Genomic DNA, 19,071 nt, shown 5'->3' with positions numbered 1-19,071 from the left:
CTTCCCCTCGTTCTTTTTTCTCTTTCCCCTGCTTACTTACAGTACTGTCAAACCAGGACATGCGTCTATTGTGTTTCCTACACAGGTAAGAGCTATCTTCCAAAGAGAAATCATCATCACTGGAGGAAATCTGGGTATGGATTATTTTGCCACTTGAGTCAATACTGGTCTATGTAGATATTACTACTCATTCAGTATGTAACAATCTTCAATCTCTAGTGTAATTAGGAAGAAAAAGGGGAGTTAAGGACAGGCCAGAAATATCTTAATCATCGCTGAAATCTGCAGTAGAAGCTTCTGGAGAGAGCCACTTAAGATTTTTTTTCCCCCCCTAGGGTCCTTGATTCATGCAAAACTGATCTCAAAACAGATTAGGCAAACAATGAAAATACATATGGGAAAACTCAACTGTAGACTCCAGTTTTAGATGGTGACAACTGGTAAAAATTTTTAAAAATGCCTTAGTCTGTTAACAATCTAAAGTCCTCTCAAAAAGACTTTGAAAAATTTGCCAAATACAAGTGAAACTGTACAACAGCTTGAAATGGCATAAATTAGAAGGGCGGCTTATGGTGATTCCACTGACAGAAAACTGAGAGCCACAATCAGCCTTCAGCTTAAGGTAACAAGCGCTATTTGAAGTGAGGTTTTTGAAAAATTATCAGCTGTTTGACACGCTTTGTGAAGATCAACAAATACAGAGACATTTCAGTGTAAAGACAATGAATAATAAATATTACTTTCACACTAAGACATTAACTTTTGTATCGCAGTCAGACAGACATTTTGACAGGGTACTGCACAAATGCAGGCACAGAAGCAAAAAGTGAGGCAATGTTAGGGGAAAGTACCATTATATATTAAACACAGAGTTGAAAGTAGGCAGAATTGAGCTGCAGAGGAAATACTCAAGCTACTACTTAGGACTCCACTATAACAAGAAATGTTTAACTTGCATACAGTATTATTTTATGATCAGACTCTGCCTCGTTCAACCTGCTTTTGGGTCACCCTGACAGCTTTTGCAATTTGTACATCCTTAAACTGATTAAATGGCTGGAAAACCAAATGCATATTTCAAGTAAAGTATCTGTCACACAGTATTTTGGATGACTTAGGCAAACTCCAAGTGTTCGTGTGGGCTAGGCAGCACACGTACTCTGGCTACAGAAGAGATAATTATAATTGAGAAGCAGGAAGCTTAAAGTAAACATACTGGTAACAGAAACCATCACAAGTGGGAATCAACACTGAGTATTAAATAACCTAAACATTGACAGAGGTCCCATTTTCCAGTGATCTGCATCAGCTTTCCTTGTCTTAACACTAAGAAGAACACAGCAGAGAATCAGGACTGATGAATCTGGCCACTGAGGAAAGCTGCTTGCCTGACTGCATGAACTGCTTTTTCCTTGCTGTTTAATAAAAACCCATTAAAAAGTCTTTGTGATCCAGCTAAGTAAACAACAGTGAGTACTGAAAGGAGACATTCATTGATTGTTTTTTCCAAGCTGTTTTCACATCAAAGACATGATAATACAAACAGCAACAATTAAGGTACTTCCTCTTAAGACAGCTATACAACCTTTAAAACAACCATTTCCTGGGAGCCAGAAAGAATCCCAAATTTTCACCAATGGGCAGCTGCTGCCTCGGAAGGGTCCTGTCCTGTCCTCTCCTCTCCCTCCACTAAACAATTAATTCTCATCTACTCTGAACCCTTCCAAAATGCTGCGGACAATTTTTTTCAAAAAGAAAACTGTCAATGACATGTCTGTCACTCGTATCCCAAGACAAGCACAGAAAACCGTGTCATGTCTGGCTTACTACCACAAGCTCATCATTTTTGCATCTGCTAGCAACAGCTGATGAGATCATTCACTAGACTGTCGTGAAGTAAAAATATTAGCCATCAATATACTCAGACTCTTGGATCAGAACGGACAGCCTATCTCATGACACTCTCCAGAGCTGCCTGATGACTGATTTCATTCCTACATCTCCATCTCTTCTTGCTTAGTGCAGTGGAGGCCCTAGGAGATTCTTGAGATTTGTACGCCAAAGAGAAGTACACCCGTAACCGTAAGAGAATCAGGATTTTGGAGCATTCCACCTCAGGATTTAGTATTGAGTGCAATTGCTCCAAAAAATGAAAGAGTTACTTTTCCTGGATGATGGGTATTTGTCTATTTGTCCTTCTTGCTCAGAGGCCAGCTTGTTCCAGCATCTATCCTGATTAATTTCACCTCAGACATCACAAACTTTCCTTTAACTTATGTATAAGGTCTCAAACAAGACGTATTTTCAAACAGCAGCATTTTATTAGCTTTATTCTCTTTCCTCATCTTGCATCACCCTGCTGGTGGTAAGAAACTGAGTCAGCATGGCACTACTTCAGAAGCCAAAGTCAGATCACTCTAAAAAAAAGCAGTATTAACAACTTGCAATAACTTGAAGCAAACAGCTCAGATGCAACAATCTCACAAAGACAGGAAACTGCTCTGAAGTGGGACTCAGGAAACAGGCTCTGATAAGGTGACTTGCCAAACTCAGCTACAGGCTGCGTGCGACATGGTCAGGTCACTCCTCTACCACACATTTCAACTTCTGTTGGATATGACACATGTAGCATCTCTCAGTTCAGAAACATTACAGAGTCTTTCACAGTGTTAATGACCACCAGACACTGTGTTATAATCACAGGGAGACCACCAAGGTGCTACAAAACTACTTTCAGCATTTCCACAGGTAACTGAAAACTAACCAGCCAAAGGTAAACCATCTCTCACCTCTAGTGCTAGCCTCTGCTCAGGATAATGCACAGAGGTGGTAAATAGCACAGGAGGAACTGTGCAGTGTTACTGTCCTGTCTGCACTCGCTCGACAGAGGACACTGGTTTCCAGGTGTCGGATCAGCACCTTCTGTGAGCACTTCACTGAGTCCAACCCTCAAGCAAGCCTGATGTTCCCTCCTGACTTATGCCAGCCCTCGGTGCACACTAACGCACATAACAAAGTGTCCTTTTTCCCTTACTTAAGGGAACACAGTCCCACTGAAATATCCACAGAGCTTAATCTACAACTGTGAGAGAGATGAAAGAAGCCAAAAAAAAAAAAAAAAAAAAAAGAGATCTGGGGCAGAACTGAAGAGACTCCCCAAAGATGTCAGAGAAACCTTTTTTTTTCTCCCCAATTTTAAAAGTATTACTAGGAAGTAAAAACAAAACAAGCAAGAAAAAACACTTCAACCAGGTCAAACGTGTGTTCAAGTGGAGGTAAGAAACCACTTAAAGCTCTCACAGGATTATAAGCCCCTTTGACAGGTCTGATAATTTTAAAGGCCTAATTCCATTACAGTATCTGGCAGACTGCAAGGGCATGTTTTACTAACCATAGGCCACCAGGTCATGATAGATGTTGACAGAAAACATTAAAGGTTAAGTAGATGTAAGACCATAAAACATTTCAAGCTGCACAGTGCCAACAATGTTAACTAGCAACCATGGTGCTGCTTGAGAGGGGGAAAAAGGGGAAAAAAAAAAAGTTGGGTCTTTCCACCAACTGCGGCCCCAGGGAGCCCAGCAGAATCAGGTGGCCAGGGTGGCCAGCATCAGGCACACTCACATGACATGAAGATCCTCTTTGCTATATCAAAGCCCAAATTTCATATGTTCCTTAAAATTCATGAAGTGCAAGATCAAATTAAGTTGAAGAAAACAAACCCATACCAAATATCTATTGATTTCACTAGTCCGCTTCAGCTGGGAAACACCAGCAGCTGCTGTGCAGCCAGCAGCAGCAGCCGTGCCGCAGCAAGGCAGGAGATTCCTGGCAGCTAAGGTCAGGCAACCTGCAATTGCCTCTGTGTAACACTACAGCACTCTGACTTTGAAAAGTAGCACTCGGATTCTCACAGTGATCAGGATCATCAGTTAACTGAGCCAACAGGTAAAACGATTTAGCAAGACACAATAATTTTGCCTTAAGTCCCCCACAAAACTTATTCGAGATCAGCGGTGTAATCACCGCAGGTGGCAACGCGCACTTCAAATCTGCCTGAGAGTATTTATGCAACACATTTATGCAGTTGCGACTCCGACATGTAATTTTGATTGCTCATTCCTTAAAGATTTCTAGACACAATGACAATGGCTGTAATCACAGAGTTAACCTTATTCCAGTCATTAAGTATAAACCCTAACATTTCACATTCCAAACTAGTTAACAGAAAAGAAGGTATCACACAGATCATTGCTGGTGTCTGCGGAAAAGGCTTGAAAGCTGCTTTGCATACTCTCTTCTACAAGGCACTACAAGGATATTCACAAATGAATCTTCAGTGTTTTTTTTCTTTTTTAAAAAGACCTCCTCTGAGTGACATCTATCTGGATAATAAATTGCCAACACCACAAACAATTAAATTAAAAGCTGTTCAATATGTAAGGGGGAGGGAGTTGACTACTGACCAAATCTGACATACAAATAGCTTGCTAATTTGTCAGTGAGCCAAAATAAATTGAATGGGCTGGCTACAGGTGCAGGTAAATGCCTCCAAAATAGACATCAATAAATCATTTAGCCCTCTAACATTTTAGATTACAGTCATTTAACAAGGAGGACATTTTTGCCTTTGCAACGTGATTCGTGAATGCTTCAAGTGAGCCATTTCAAGTTAACGCTTAAGATGGGACTTTAAAACTTCCTTTTTCTGACCTCTTGTAATCTACTCTTTACTTAGCAGAAATTATACACTGCATCTTCTGTTCTGCTTATTGCAAAATACATAATCCAATATTATGGGGTGTTATTTACTAACAATCAACTGACTTTCCAAGTACAAAAATCTCGCAATGAGAGAATACATCCCCTCGCTATTTTCTGTAGATGGAGAGATAAAGTAGCAGCTTGCTGAATATCAGGCAAGCCAGAAGGCCAACATCCTAGTCTCACTAAATCTAAAAGTGTCTGTATGGAAGGGTGAAAACAGTGGGTCATCACATATTAAATGTGTTCCTTACAAGTAAAATCACTTGGTCTCCATAATTCTCCACCTCAAATACTTCTTCAAAAAGCCAGCCACTGGCTATCTTGTCTTTCTGCTCAGGCACCATCTGCTGGGCCCTTTCTCTATGAAAATGATACAATGAGCCACAAGTAACAACAGAAACTTAAATGCATGTTCAAAAGAAGGTCACCCTCATATTAAAACCAGAAACACAAATACATAAGGACCATCTATGCTTCTATTTTTCAAAGAGCTTAAAGGTATATTTGTAAGCCATAAAGTCATTTAATAAAAAGATTAAAATCTCTGGTTTCTAATGGACGAAGACCATATAAAAGCTTACAGAAACGTTTCTGTTTTTAACCTGATTCTAATGCAACTTTTGCCTAATGAAGCATATTTCTTGACAGCCACAAATTACTTTAGATAGTCACTTTAAGGACCTTCCAGGTGAATCAGCCAATTAAGAAATTACAGTATTTCCACCTCGAGGAATAGTTAGAAAACATATATAGCCATTTGGAAAGCTGACTGGAACAGGACAATTTAACAGTGCTTGCCTATGTGCAAGATGACGACATGGTTTACAAGTTTCTTCCAGACTAACCTCTCAATTGCCCTACTGGTAGAAAAGCAGTAGGAAGGCATATGGATGAAAAGGTACACAGGAACATGAAGGACTGGTGCTTACTTCCAGAAATATGCCATTTTATTACACCTAGGGTGGGAAGAGTTTTTATGCACTACACTTACAACCAAACATGACAGCCAGGCACACTGCCAAACATGCATTATAAATCAGAGCTAACGGCCAAATCTGGACAGAACCCCAGTGACAGCGCCAAAGTTATTGATACCAAGTTATTCATACTAAGGTATTACCAAACTTACCAAAAAGCACAAAGGGTGTGACACAACGCTGTGGCACATCTGTCTGAGTGGGAAGGTTGGAGTTAAAGCTATTGACAGCAACAAACCAAGAACGTTGAGAAATATCCATGGTAGACCCCGTTAACAGAACCAGGGAGACCTACAAGCTGCTCAAGGCAGTCAAGTAACAGCCTGTGATCAATAGAAGCAAATACTGCTGGCAGATCAAGCAGGATCAAGACTACATAAGCCACTGCAATCTGTATGAATAAGTAAATCATGACAGACTCCTCTGAAAGCCGTGGTGTTAGGGCAATGCTTCAAAAACTCAACTTTCTTAAACAGTTGGATAGTGTCAGTAGATAAGACAGTAAAAGTACTGTTAACACCCTTCTTTGAAATCTGGCTAGAACATAGATAAGTAAGTGGCAATAAGTGGCAAAAAACCCCACAATATTTTTGTCTTTTCCTACTACTTAGCAGAAATAAGGTTGTTAATAAAATGTTAAAGATATTAAGCCACTAAAACAAACAAGAAGTCAGTACAACTGGTTAGCAGAGCTAATTGAGTACTGAAGAGAGACTTATGACAATCTCCCATTAGCTCTGTTACTTTCTTGGGCTTGAGTAAGAAAAGATACCCAAGAATAAGTAAAGGAATGTTTTTTATGAGCATCCCAGGTTGCCCTAGTTCTGCTTCTGCCGAACCTCTACTCATTTCATTTGTAACCAAGTTAGGTCAGAATTATTTTGAAAATCCAGTACAAATAGTTTTAATGATAAGCAGGTGAAAGAAAGAACCCATCCAGGTACTATAACGTTATATTCAAATAGCATTCTAACAAGCTCATATTTACCAACAATTGCGGATTTTTTTGTCTGCTTCCAGGATGTCAACACAGAGTCCAGCTTGCCTACCTCCAGAAATTTAAGGGATTTAAGAGATGTAAGGGGCACTGAGGAGGTACAAAGAACACAGACTACTAACAAGAACACTGAGAGGATTAGAAGTTAATAAACAAATGTTAAAGGTTATTCAAACTGGTGAAAGCTGCACTTCAGTTATATTGAACAACAAGAATTAGGAGCTTAGCTGAGTGTCTGAACATTTTGTTGGTACTAATAAAGACAACTGAGAACAATTTTTTTTTTTTTTTCTGGAATAGCTAAAATTGCCATTGGTCGCACTGGATTACTGTCAACAGAATGAGCCCCAACAAGCTAAAAATCAGGATTAGTAACACACTGCAGAGAACGCAAGACATTTGAGAATGATCTGGGTCAAGAACTGGAGAACTAAGTATTTGTTATAGGTAGGCTGAGTGGCAGCTTTCCACACTGCTGAAGTAATTACTGTCCCAGTGTCACCCATTTTATAACTATACCTTGCCTTGATTTTAAGGAGAAAATTCTTCAGGGAACTTCCAATTAAAAAAAGGAAAAATAACCTGTGTTCTTTCTGGGCTTCTCTTGTCTCCTTACTGAATCCTCAGTGAAAGAGCCTACGTATGTGCCAGACTGGCTGGCTGCTTTCTCATTGATGATGAATGGATACACACTCTTCCCCATGCCTTAAAAGCTATTACTGCTTTGCTTTATTGTGCATTGGTGTACCTCTGATAATTACCGAAACATCCATTTCATGTGAAGGCGAGCTCATCCTTTTATATTCAGTTTTGTTCAGTAACTCCAAATTGTTCTGATATTGAAGAAGTTGATTTTTAGTTACTTCTTGAAAAACTGTTTTATACACCTAAACATCCTTTTACTAAAGCATTTTAGAAGCAGGTATACCTGATGGAATTTTTGTCCCTATCCCGCCAGTAGAAGAGTCAAGAGATATTAACACAATATATTTTTTCCCCCAGTGTGTTAACTTTCAGCTATTTTTATAAGGACTTGTTTGTTTTGGTCACTCCAAACAAACAATCAGGAACTCCACACTACAGTGAAACAGATGCCACGTCTGTTTTTTCACAGAACTTTCTGGTTTCTTCTGGAAAGGCAGTACAAGGAAAACCACCACAGTAAACTCCAGGAAATTTAGAGGACAGGCACTGGGGTCCTTGTTATGGCAATATTTTTAAAACTCCCAGGATATGTCTATGCTGCACCACACACTGTACCCTGCAAGGTACTGGAGGTCATAAACCATCCAGTCAGCCTGCGTAGCTATCTGCACAGCCCAGCTAGGCTTCTGATACTCAGATTAGATCACCCAGCTCTAGTTTGGATAGTTCTGAACTACAATGCAGTAATAAATGAGCAGTGCTGGGAGGAAGCCACTTTTCCTCGCCTTTCTTTTTTCCTTAAGCAAAAGACTTGCTGTCCAGCTGCTTACAAGCAGTTCCATGGCAGTCCGTTAAAAGCAGCTTCTTCTGCTTGTTCCACCCAAGACAAAACAGAAGTTCCACTTGCATGAACAGTCTCAGAGGAAGGTATTTCCTGTGGCAGTCTCTGTTCTTAAACTGAGACGAACAAAACCAGAGAGCATCTCCACTGAGATCTCTGGAACATCATTTTAGCAATGTTCCACATGGTAAGGTTTTTGGTTGGTCTGTTTTCCCCTGGTTAGCTCCTTCCCTGGTTAGCTCTTTTGATGTTTAATATAATGTTCTGTCTTGTCTTTTGTTGTGTAAGAAAAAAGAAATTACAATTGTAAAATCCCATAGAGTGACAGTTTCCTGCTGGCTGCACTCTAGTAGATTTGTCGTTGCTGTTGATCAGTAATATCCCTTTTCCTGGTGTCCTGGTCATGAGAAAGCAGCCTTGTGTTGTCACAGCCCCAGTGTCAGCTGAGGATAACATGGCAACTTCTATGTCCTCAGCTTACCTCGTGACATAGAGGAACACTATTCTGTTGTCTTAGTTACACATCTTGTAATTGGGGGTTTTTGGGGGGTTGGATACAGAGAGTCTCTTAATCTAATTGCTGTATTAACCTTTATAGCAAAAGAAGGCCTGTTTCACCAGACCATTCTCTCTAAATTATCTCACTGCAATTAATACAATACCTGTTACAACAACAACAAATTGTTTATTAATTGAGCCTGAAGTATCCTCTATAATATTTTCACATTGTCAGTTTGCACACTCTTCTTTTTTGCTTTGTAACCAACAGCTGTCCCCTGTGCCCTACATGGGGACAAGCTTTCTTGGGTGTTCCTGGAGCATCCAGCATTAGGGTTCCAGGGCTAAATACTACTTTTGGCACAAGGAATACCAGTAAGAGTGCGTGTGCTTCACTGAAGTATGAACAGAGCAACATTTCTGCCAGGACCACTGAAACATTGACATGCACAGATCTGACATTTGCACCCATTCTGCTACAATCTACACAAGATTAAAGGCTTAAGACTAAATTCCAAACCTCTCCTGTGATCACTATTTTCAATTGCTACCATGAAGCTGTACCTTGCGCATTCAGATGACTTCTTTACTAGTGAAATGTCACTGCATTTGCAGACATATTTCTGCAGAGATTTTCTGATGGCTCGCTCTTCCAGAAAGGGGTAAGAGTGGAGTGGATGGGAATAAAATTAATTAAGTATATTTTTAAATCAAAATTTTAACCACAAATTGAAAACTGAGCCTTTGGTAACACTCCTCTGTTGGCTTAAACTCAAACTGAAGCATTACTGACTGAGTTTTTCTGAAGTAAATTTACATAAAACCAAACTTTTGTTCTCAAGTTCTACTGCACTTTAACTGCCATCTTGATTTAACTGCTACGCAAAAAGAACAAAATCCTGGCTAAGCAGACCAGTGACAGCACAGAAGAAACATGCTTTTGCTCGATTAAGAGGTGCTTCTACTTTTATGCATGATTAGCTGCTGATAATTACTTTCCTTTCCAATATAACTGTAATAAAACTCTAACGAGGAAAAATTAAAGGAAATATTGGATAACTGTCCTGGTTTTGGCTGGCATAGAGTTAATTTTCTTCCTAGTAGGGGGTATAGTGCTGTGTTTTGGATTTAGGATGAGAATAATGTTGACAACACACTGATGTTTTGGTTGTTGCTAGGCAATGTTTATACTAAAGGACTTTTCAGCTTCTCACACTGCCCTGACAGTGACGAGGCTGGGGGTACACAAGAAGCTGGGAGGGGACACAGCCAGGACAGCTGACCCAAACTGCCCAAAAGGATATTTCCAACCTTAATGATTCTATGATTCCATACCATACGGCGTCATGCTCAGTATACGACTAGAGGGAAGCTGGCCGGGGGTTTAGACTGCGGCTTGGAAACTAGCTGGGCATCGGTGGTCTGTGGGTGGCGAGCAATTGTGCTGTGCATCACTTGTTTTCTATGTTCTATCATCATCATTATTATTCTCTTCCTTTTTTTATCCTATTAAACTGTCTTTATCTCAACCCATGAGTTTCACCTTTTTACCTTTTTTCTCCCCCAATTCTCTCCCCTACCCCACTGGGGGGGCCGGGGGAGAAGGTGAGCAAGCGAACGGCTGTGTGGTTGTTTTAGCTGCCTGCCAGGTTAAACCACGACAGTAACTTAGAGCAATTGTAGTTGGATCTCCATTTTATGTCCTTCCATTCCCAGGCAGTGTTTCAGCCATGCTAATTGTTTCTCTTAAGTCATCCCAGCCTAATACCTGGTTAGCTTAACCTGAGATCTGACTTCTTGAAAGAAACTGTCTCCACAGTAACTTTTCTGTCCAAAATCTACAGATTTGCACAACAAACAATCTTCCATGGTCTTATGAGCCAAGACAAGTTGTTGTCATAAATGGGGGTTCAAACTGGCCAGTTCACTCCATGAGATCTGTCTATAGAGCGCATTTATTTCATCAAAAGTTGATACATAGTAAGGGATTTTCAGCCAGATCTTATCATGGGCTCACCTGAACCCAGCGAAAGTAGTGTGCATGACTGAAGTCAATACTTGTTTTGACAGTGACTTCAGCAGACACAGGATCACTGACACTACTTTAGGCAACGCCTGTTTCGCCTTACGCAGCGATTGTACTGATGGGAGAGCTGCTATCTACAATAGCAAGTCTCCTCCCCATACAAACCGGGCTGTCAATGGCTGAGTTGCAAACACTGAAGCTGTATAGACTCCTTGCATTTCATTTTTGCTGTACATTAATATATACCATTTTATACAGTTTTAAGTTATTGTTTGCTTTAATCCAAGTAACTAAACAAAAAAATAAACCAATATCCCAAATTCCAGTCTGGCATCACTAGTTTGAAACTTTCTGAAAACTCCATGAATCATACGCAAAATAATCAATCTTTTTAGTTCTTACACAGGCAAAGAGATAAACAAGACATCTGTTACTACTCAACGCAAGGGGCAAAAAAACTTGTCAACTCGGACACCTGAGGCTGCCATCGATACTAATAATTCTTTGGGATCTTCTTTGAAACCACTCGCCACAGATGCGAGTTCTGTATGGCAAGGTCTTTATAAAGAGAGCAGAATTAAATGGTGGCAGCAGTACTGTCATTGCTGTTCGCAGAACAGCACGTCACGTTTTGACAGTGCCAGACAAGCTAAAGTTGGAGAAAACGCCACCGATAATTGCTGCTGCCTTTCGGGTTTATGACTGCAGATACAATAAGCAAGATTCTTGTCACATTTAAACGGTTCACCCCCTAAAATAAAAATATGGTAACGCCCAGCTAAATCAGCAAGCCGTGAATTTCCTTCTCGCATCCCCAAATCTCGTGAGGGGCGAGCAGCAGGAAGGGTGGCTGTATGCAAAGCCGCCCCAGCTCCCCGGTGCAGCCTGCCTGCCATCCCCTCTGACAACATGCAGCACTGCCTTACCCACAATGCACCCTCGCGCTGGCACACACACCCCGCTCGCGCGCACACACACACTCACGCGCGCACACACACACTCACTCTCTCTCTCTCCCCCAGGCAGGCTGAGGCGAACGCGCGCACACACACGTCCCCACTTACACACGTACGCCCCCACCCCCGAGAAACCAACTTACCCACAAGTTATATTTCATTCAAAAAACCTAGCGCTCCTCTGCTCGCCTGCCTCTTCTGCTGCAGAAAAAGGCCACATATGTCTGCAAACACTTCTAGGCAGAAACCAGCCAGTGCAGAACAAAGACAGCCGGGGTTGCCTTCATCTCAGCACAAGGCAGCCAGTAGCTATTTTCAAGCTTGTTCGCTCTCCCCCCTCTGAGGGCACCCTGCTCTGTTTCTCCCTCTCTCTCTCCTCTTTGCCTGTCCAGCTACTGCACAACACACATCAATTATTCATTGCTTGTCTCCCGGTTTCCAGGCAAAACCAATCACAGATGGAGTCTTGCTAATGGGCTCATGCCGTACTTGCCAACAGGCTATTTGTGCTCAAGCTACAACCCTCTAGAGACAATAAAGAGAATCAGGTTAAGCTTTAAAACTTCACACGTACGCGAACAGACCTAAAACGGCAATATACATGTAAGCATCCCTATGACATTGCTTAGGAGTACGTCTTCAGCATACAGCATGGCAGAAGGCTGCTTTAAATCTTCTGAAAGGGTTTTAAGAAAATCAAACACTCAGAAAAATCTCACCTCAGCTGCATGTTACTGATATTGATGGTTTTCTTTTCTGTCTCTAGTGATCCATCTCTTGCTTTCCCATTACACCTCTCCCTCCTTCTCTCATACTCATGCACGCACACGCACACACGCACACGCAGCCACAGCCACTTTGCCAGAAGGAAGAGAGAGAGAAAGAGAGAGGAGGAAAAAAAAAAAAAAAAAACACCCAGGCAGCTCACATTTCAAACTTGCAAGGAGGGGTGGTGCTTAAAACGCTAGGACAAAGCCTCTGTCTCTGGCATCCAGCCAAAATACTAAAATAAATCCCCTCGATCAATTAATTGGAAGCAACACTTGTTCGAGTCCGCATAACAAACCATTAAGGGCACCGGGGCCGAAGAGTCTTTAGATTTGGGAAATCTTATACACTTGTTTCCCCCCTCCCTGTTTGCTGAATGCTGTTGACTAAATCCATCAAACTAGTCATGCTAATTAGCGTCCAGAGCAGCCTCGGCGGCAGAGCAGCGCCCGGGGCGGGCGGGCGGGCGGCCCCCGCGGCCGGGAGTTTCCTTCCGGACCGGCCACCGCCCCGCGCCGGGGCAGGAGGTACCGGCGGGCCCCGGCGAGGAGGTGGCCGAAGCGGCGGTTCTGGCCGCGGTCCCGAGGTGAGCAGCGCCAGAGACCAACGAGAGGCGCGGCCAGCGCAGCGCTCCCGCTCGGCGACGCGACGGGCATCACCGCTCCGCTGCCGAGGGGAAACTGAGGCACGCAGGCGGGGAGGCTGCGGGTTGCCAGCTGGAATCACTGGCACCAGCGGCACAGCCTTGCCTGGGCTCCGGGGTTGCGTTTTGCGTTTGGGTTTTTTGTGTAAAGAGTTCAGACGTTCACCTCTGCCGGACGCCCACTGCTCCTAACAGCACCACCCCTTCCCACGCCACTCCGAGTTCAGAACGGCCCACGAAGGAGTTTTAAACAAAAAGTTTTACAGATCAAACTGTGCCACAAAGTAGCCTTTGGTGGACAGCGTTTCAGTTGACAGCGTCAAAGAAAAAAAACAAAACAAAAAAACAAAAACCAAAACCAAACAGGAAGGTAATGTGACATTTTCTTTTTTGCTCCCGCTCCGAGGGAAAACTGGCAGTTTAAGTTGTGGCCAGGCGAGCACCAGCCTTTTCCTGCCGGCCTCCTGCGGTGCTGAGCCGCTTCCTTCCCCGGCACAACCTGCACAAAGGCACCTCCACCTCTTAAAGGCGCACCCGGCCCTTTTGCAGTGCAGCTTGCCTGCAGGTTCCAGCGAAAACCCAAACAAAATAGAAACAACAACAGAGGACGACTTAAACAAAAAATTACTGGCTCCCCAGCAAAATTCCTTCCAGCGAAAACAATGGCCTCGGCTTTCCTTGCCATGCTTACAGTCACTTAACAGTGCTTCGTAAACACCGTAGCAGAAAGAGTCTGCAACATGACAGATCAGAGCAGCAAACTATCACAGATATCAAAGAGCAGCTCTTCTCTGAAAAATGATTCCACAAAAAAGCACTGTCAGATTTCATGTTCATTTTTTTTCCCAGGGAATCCACTTCAAACAAGTAAAAGGTATGTGTGCTTTTCACCTAACTTCTACTCCTGAAGTACCAGCTCAAGGTCAGCCTGTCAGGGTTATTGCTTTCTCTCCTCAGCCACCAGACTAAGCAGCACTGCAAACCAAACCCTCCATAATACTTCTGCAATCTCAGAGCTGCACAAAAGCCTGACTGCAGGAAGACTTCTTAACAGCACAGCTGCTACAGGTGGTACGAAACACAGCGCTGGGCTGGTATCCACAGCAGATAGTCCGTACAGCATGGGCAAGCCTTCAGCTAGGTCCTCAGAGATCAAGGTGGACCCACGTGGCCACTGGAACCAACTCTTACACAAAATATAGTTTCCATTGCAGTTGATCAAATCTGAGATGCAGTCATACAAAAGAAAAGTACGGAACCTCATACAACTGTTTTCATGGACGGATGCTTTAAGGAGCTGTAAATGATACAGCTAGGCTGGCAGAATAGGTAATAGCAAACATGAGTTTTAGAGGACTGGCAAAGCAATAAGAAATGTTGATAATCCTGAACAAGTACCAAGTTCTGTACTAACATAACTGCTCTGAGTTGGTGGATGTGAATGAAATTTATAATTGACTGTAATTCTAGAGAAATTCTAGGTACACACGGAATATACATGTTTTTGCACTTGTTTCAGGTTTTACTGCATTTACTAAATTTTCACACTGTTTCTAAACTATCATGGTGTTATTTCATGTTTCAAAATAACACACAAAGCAACGACAAGAATGTATCAGGCAGTTGCGAGGTCCCGATTATCAAGACTGGCTCCTTCCTCATACAAGCTTCAATGAAATCTTATTTTCTGAAGGGGAAAAAAAATATTATTTCTGTATAGAAGACTCATATTCACCAGTATCCTATGATTTTCTAACTACCACCATAAGTAAGAGGATTGCCTTCCCCCCCCCCCCGCAATTAAATGCTCTTTCTAGTGTAACAGTGTAAGTTTCTCTTTTAAGCTGCCTGTCTTTTCAGCGGAAGTGGTTTAGAGTAGACAAATCACTTATCTAAAAATTACGTACGTACTTCTCCTTTGACAAATCTTCAGCAGGTTTCTAATCCCACCCTGCCACTTGAAATATCACTTTCTGTGATGACATTTGAGTCACAGTTGTCAGAAGCATCAGGCTCTGTAGTTAAATGGATTAAATCACACTTCATAGCATGCAGTATTTTGAAGGAGGAGTGGTTTATCATTTGTAGAAATTAATCATAACAGGTTTTTCTCTAGGGCAAATTCCCAATCATTTTTGAAGATTACTATGTTTAAGCCCCACTGACAGCAGTATGTCAAATTACATCACAGGCAGTGATAACTATTAACAAGACTCCCTGAAGACATCCACTACTGGGAGAAGCAGGTCCATACTGGGGAAGCACCTTTTAAACGCAGTGGTGGGAGAGCAGACTCTTTGGCCATGCTCTGTGGCCCTAGGGATCCCGTTTGTCTGGTGGTGTGCCTGGCCGCTCGCATCTTGAGCGGCCGCTCTCCCGTGGGGTCAGCGAGACACTCAGCCTCACAGGGGAGCGGAAACAGGGGGTCAGGGCATCGTTCAGTCCTACAGGAGGAAGAGCAGACACTTATTTGGGCCACCTCTAGCTGATTAAGGAAAAGAGTTGAAAGATTTTCAAAGTCCCATTTACCTCAAAACAGGAGGCAGCGTTGTCTAATGTATGCTGTCAATGCCAAGCAATATTACTGATCAGAATTCTCCCAAATCTCAATCCTGTCAGTCACCGCTTGGCACAGAAACAAATTGCCACCAGCACATCCATTTAGCACTGCTCTTTGCTCTCCACGCCAAGGCACTTCTCTCTCAAAGAGCGTATTTTTGAAAAGTCAGAAGTCCATCCTTAAGTCATGTTGCTGTGACAGATCTGCATGGCTATGGAATACCAATGTTTATGGTGAACAAGAGAATAACGTGGACAGATTTGTATGTTCAGGTGCCTCTGACTGCGCAAAGTAAACGGCATGCTGCTTATCTTCAACTAGGTCCAGCGAGGTAGCCTTTGAATGCAATTCTTGCTTCTCTCCCTCCTTGCCGACATTGCAAAAAATGAACCAAATACATGAACACCTGTAACAAAGGCACAGACCACCAAGAGGAAAAGAAGGAGAGGCTGCAGAGGGGCAGAGATCAAATCCCCAGTTTGGATGCTTCAATATCAGTTAACTGTACAAGGGGGAACATCATCATGTTCCACTAGTTTCATTATGACAGGCACACAGAGGAAAGAGCAGAAAAGTTGTTTAGAGAAAGAAAACATAAGGGAGGGTAAGGAAATTCTCTTCAAGTAGCTGTAAATACCAGTTATTGCCCACTGAGTCATAATATAACCCTTTAGCAATGCAAATTTTCTATGACCAAAGATTTAAAAGTTTATCTTGGGGACCAATCTTTATTCATCAGAATTTTGCTGCACTGCTGAACACAGCAGGGTAGTTCCTTACAACATTTGCCTAGAGCAGGTTATTTGCCCAAGAATTAGTTCCCTGGATATGTATATACTTTACTATTGATTCAAAGGATTCAAAAAATTCTTTAGAAGACTTACAATTACATAGTTGAAATACACAGAATACATGGATCAGTGGCCTTGTGGATTTTTCCTAATGTTTCACAGTACGCTGAGTCAGTTGAAGCTGTTATAAATCACAGGGCTGCATCCCAGTCAGAAACCAACCATGTACTTGGAAAAAAAAAAAATCCTTTGACTCTGCATCAAGTGTCTTTCATGCATAACCCACTTTTCCAGGATCAAACCAACTCCATCCAGAGAGAGGTGGGAGAGGAAAACCCAGCATAAAAAGCAAAGTAAAAAAAGACTCTTATGTGGTTTAGTCCTGTCTGGTTTAAGTCCAAGATTACTACATTGCAGAGATTGCTATGACTGAAGTACTTACCCTCACAAAATGTAACAACACAGCATTTCCCTTTCTCCTGCTGCCTGTGACCACTGCTGGCAAGTGCCCTTGGTAACTAAATGTTTTGACAGACCCTCTGATCTGGACTACATACCTGAAAACACCAAATGCTGTTTTGGATGCACACAACAATTGGACCAAAACCCTCAAAACCTTCTGAAAGAGACTTACACCCTGTTTAACTTTCAAGACCATGGAAATGCTCACGTTCTTGTTAACCCATTATGAAAAATTGTTCCTTCAAACCTATGCAGAGACTCAGGACAGACCTGTAGGCAGTGCAATGAAAAACACCTCTGTCAATTGCCATGATCTTTGGGAAAGGAAGTCTACCTTAAATCCATCTAATAAGATGCAATGTTGCAATTTTCTAATCTCTATTTCCTTCCTTCCTTCCGATTAAATATCTTCACCATGTGCAGGAAAACAAAAATCTATAAAATTACAATGAAATATGGGGAACACCCAACCCCACCCCCCCAAAATTACAGAGTGAAGTCACATTCATCATATTTGTATCTTTGGTTCTCTTCACAGCTATGCTTTTACAGAAAACTGAGAAGCAAAAGTAACCAAACCATGAAGAAATAAAGAATGAAGTATACTAAGGAAAAAATCACCTCTGTAATGTAGGATGACAGTCAGAAGAGAGGCTTTACAGAACCAAAAAAAAAAAGAAAATCACTGTACAATGACGGCATCAGTTCAGAGTTGTCTCCAGCACTATTTCACCAGCAACTGAGCTTCTGCAGCTGTCCCCTCCCACACCTAATGTCCATCAGGCAATTCTAAAGACAGATGGCACAAACCCCACCCATGTCTCTCTGCCCTTCTTTTACTATATCTATTTTGCTACAAATACTAATGAATGTTTTAAAATGTGCTTTTTGTGACATGGGAGCTTTATTGCTTTTCCAAATTTTAGAGATGTCTTAATTTTTAGATACTTCCATTTAAACTCCTTGGTAAACTGGAGCATGGCACAAATGTCTTCAGTGCACATCTCCACCTCCAGTGCCTCTTTTGGCACCTGGGCTAGAGTTCATTACATCTCTTCTAGCAAATCAGGCAGAAATAGAAATTAACTGAAGCCCTTTCCATACTAAATCAAATTTTTCAGCATGATCAAGTGGATTTCTAAAACATCCATATTTTTCATGACTAACTTTTGATTAAATAGATTTTTTTTTTATACCACGTCTTGCAAACTGCCCAGTTTTCCTTATATAGATTAGACATTTTTAACCTGCTACCACTTTGGGGAGAATATCTGATCAACTGTTTCTTTAGATTTCAAACTAATCTTCTAGCATTCGTATGTTCCGCAAAGGATTAAAAACTTTGTCATACATGAAGCAAGACTTTCAAATGCAGTGAGGATTAGCCTACCTCTCTATGTAAGTTTTACTATGCACTTTAAAAAACATATTTTTCTGCTGCTTTTTGTCAAGCTCAAGATTATATTCTCAGTCAAAATATTTGTTTTTATTGAATGTGTAGCTATCCTAGCTGAAGCCCCATCCCACCTCTGGCAAGCTGTGGGTTAATTAACAGCTAAGCTTCCTCTCTCCCTGCTTAACTGTTCAAGGGGATAAGGAGGCAGCTCTTAAGACAGTAACCTAATCAGGTCTCACTGAAAGAAGGCAGAGAACTGTCGGAACAGCAGCTTGCGAGGCTGCATAGGACTGAAGGGATGTGAAGGAGTAAATGAAACTGAAGCTTGGAAAGTAGAAGCCCTGTGAGGGCTCCTGGACTTTTCCTGGCACTGTAAATCCAGTTTGTGCTATTTTTACTGTTAGCAATATTTTTTTGAAATATAAATTGTAGGATTATTTCTCATTATGATCTCAAAAGAATAAACCCTACATGAAAATATTGCATCCCAGTGACTATTTTCCTTTAATTTTTCCTTCTAAGTTATACATGCATTCATCTCCAGCTGACACTTCTCTTTATTGCAGCCCTTGGAAGGGCACTGTGAGCATGACTGCTCCGGCTTTCTCAGAGTGGCTCAATCTGAGTCATCCTCCCCTCTGCATAATCCTGTTGGCCCCATTTTACTGAGCTGCCCCTAATCCAAAAATGGGTTTGAGAGGAAACCTAGGCTATTTGCTTATATCCTTTTTTTATTATTACTTT

The 19,071-nt window shown here is 41.9% G+C and overlaps 1 protein-coding gene across 12 annotated transcripts in view; it reads right to left on the bottom strand.

Moving 5' to 3' along the window:
- Positions 1 to 19,071, bottom strand: part of ZMIZ1 (zinc finger MIZ-type containing 1) — a 361,022-nt gene that overhangs the window by 83,677 nt on the left and 258,274 nt on the right. For 2 of the 12 annotated variants that reach the window (XM_075758636.1, XM_075758637.1), the window contains exon 1: positions 12,427 to 12,568. The exons of 4 other annotated variants lie outside the window; for them this stretch is intronic. The gene's annotated coding sequence lies outside the window, so the exon portion shown is untranslated. Of the gene's footprint in view, positions 1 to 11,850; positions 12,112 to 12,426; positions 12,615 to 19,071 lie in introns of those variants that run through there. 6 more of the 12 variants (XM_075758642.1, XM_075758638.1, XM_075758633.1 and 3 more) reach the window with 5 other exon arrangements.

Source organism: Balearica regulorum, chromosome 7 (assembly GCF_011004875.1).
Source record: "Balearica regulorum gibbericeps isolate bBalReg1 chromosome 7, bBalReg1.pri, whole genome shotgun sequence".
Lineage (NCBI taxonomy): Eukaryota > Metazoa > Chordata > Aves > Gruiformes > Gruidae > Balearica > Balearica regulorum.
This window is presented reverse-complemented; position numbering and strand designations above follow the sequence as displayed.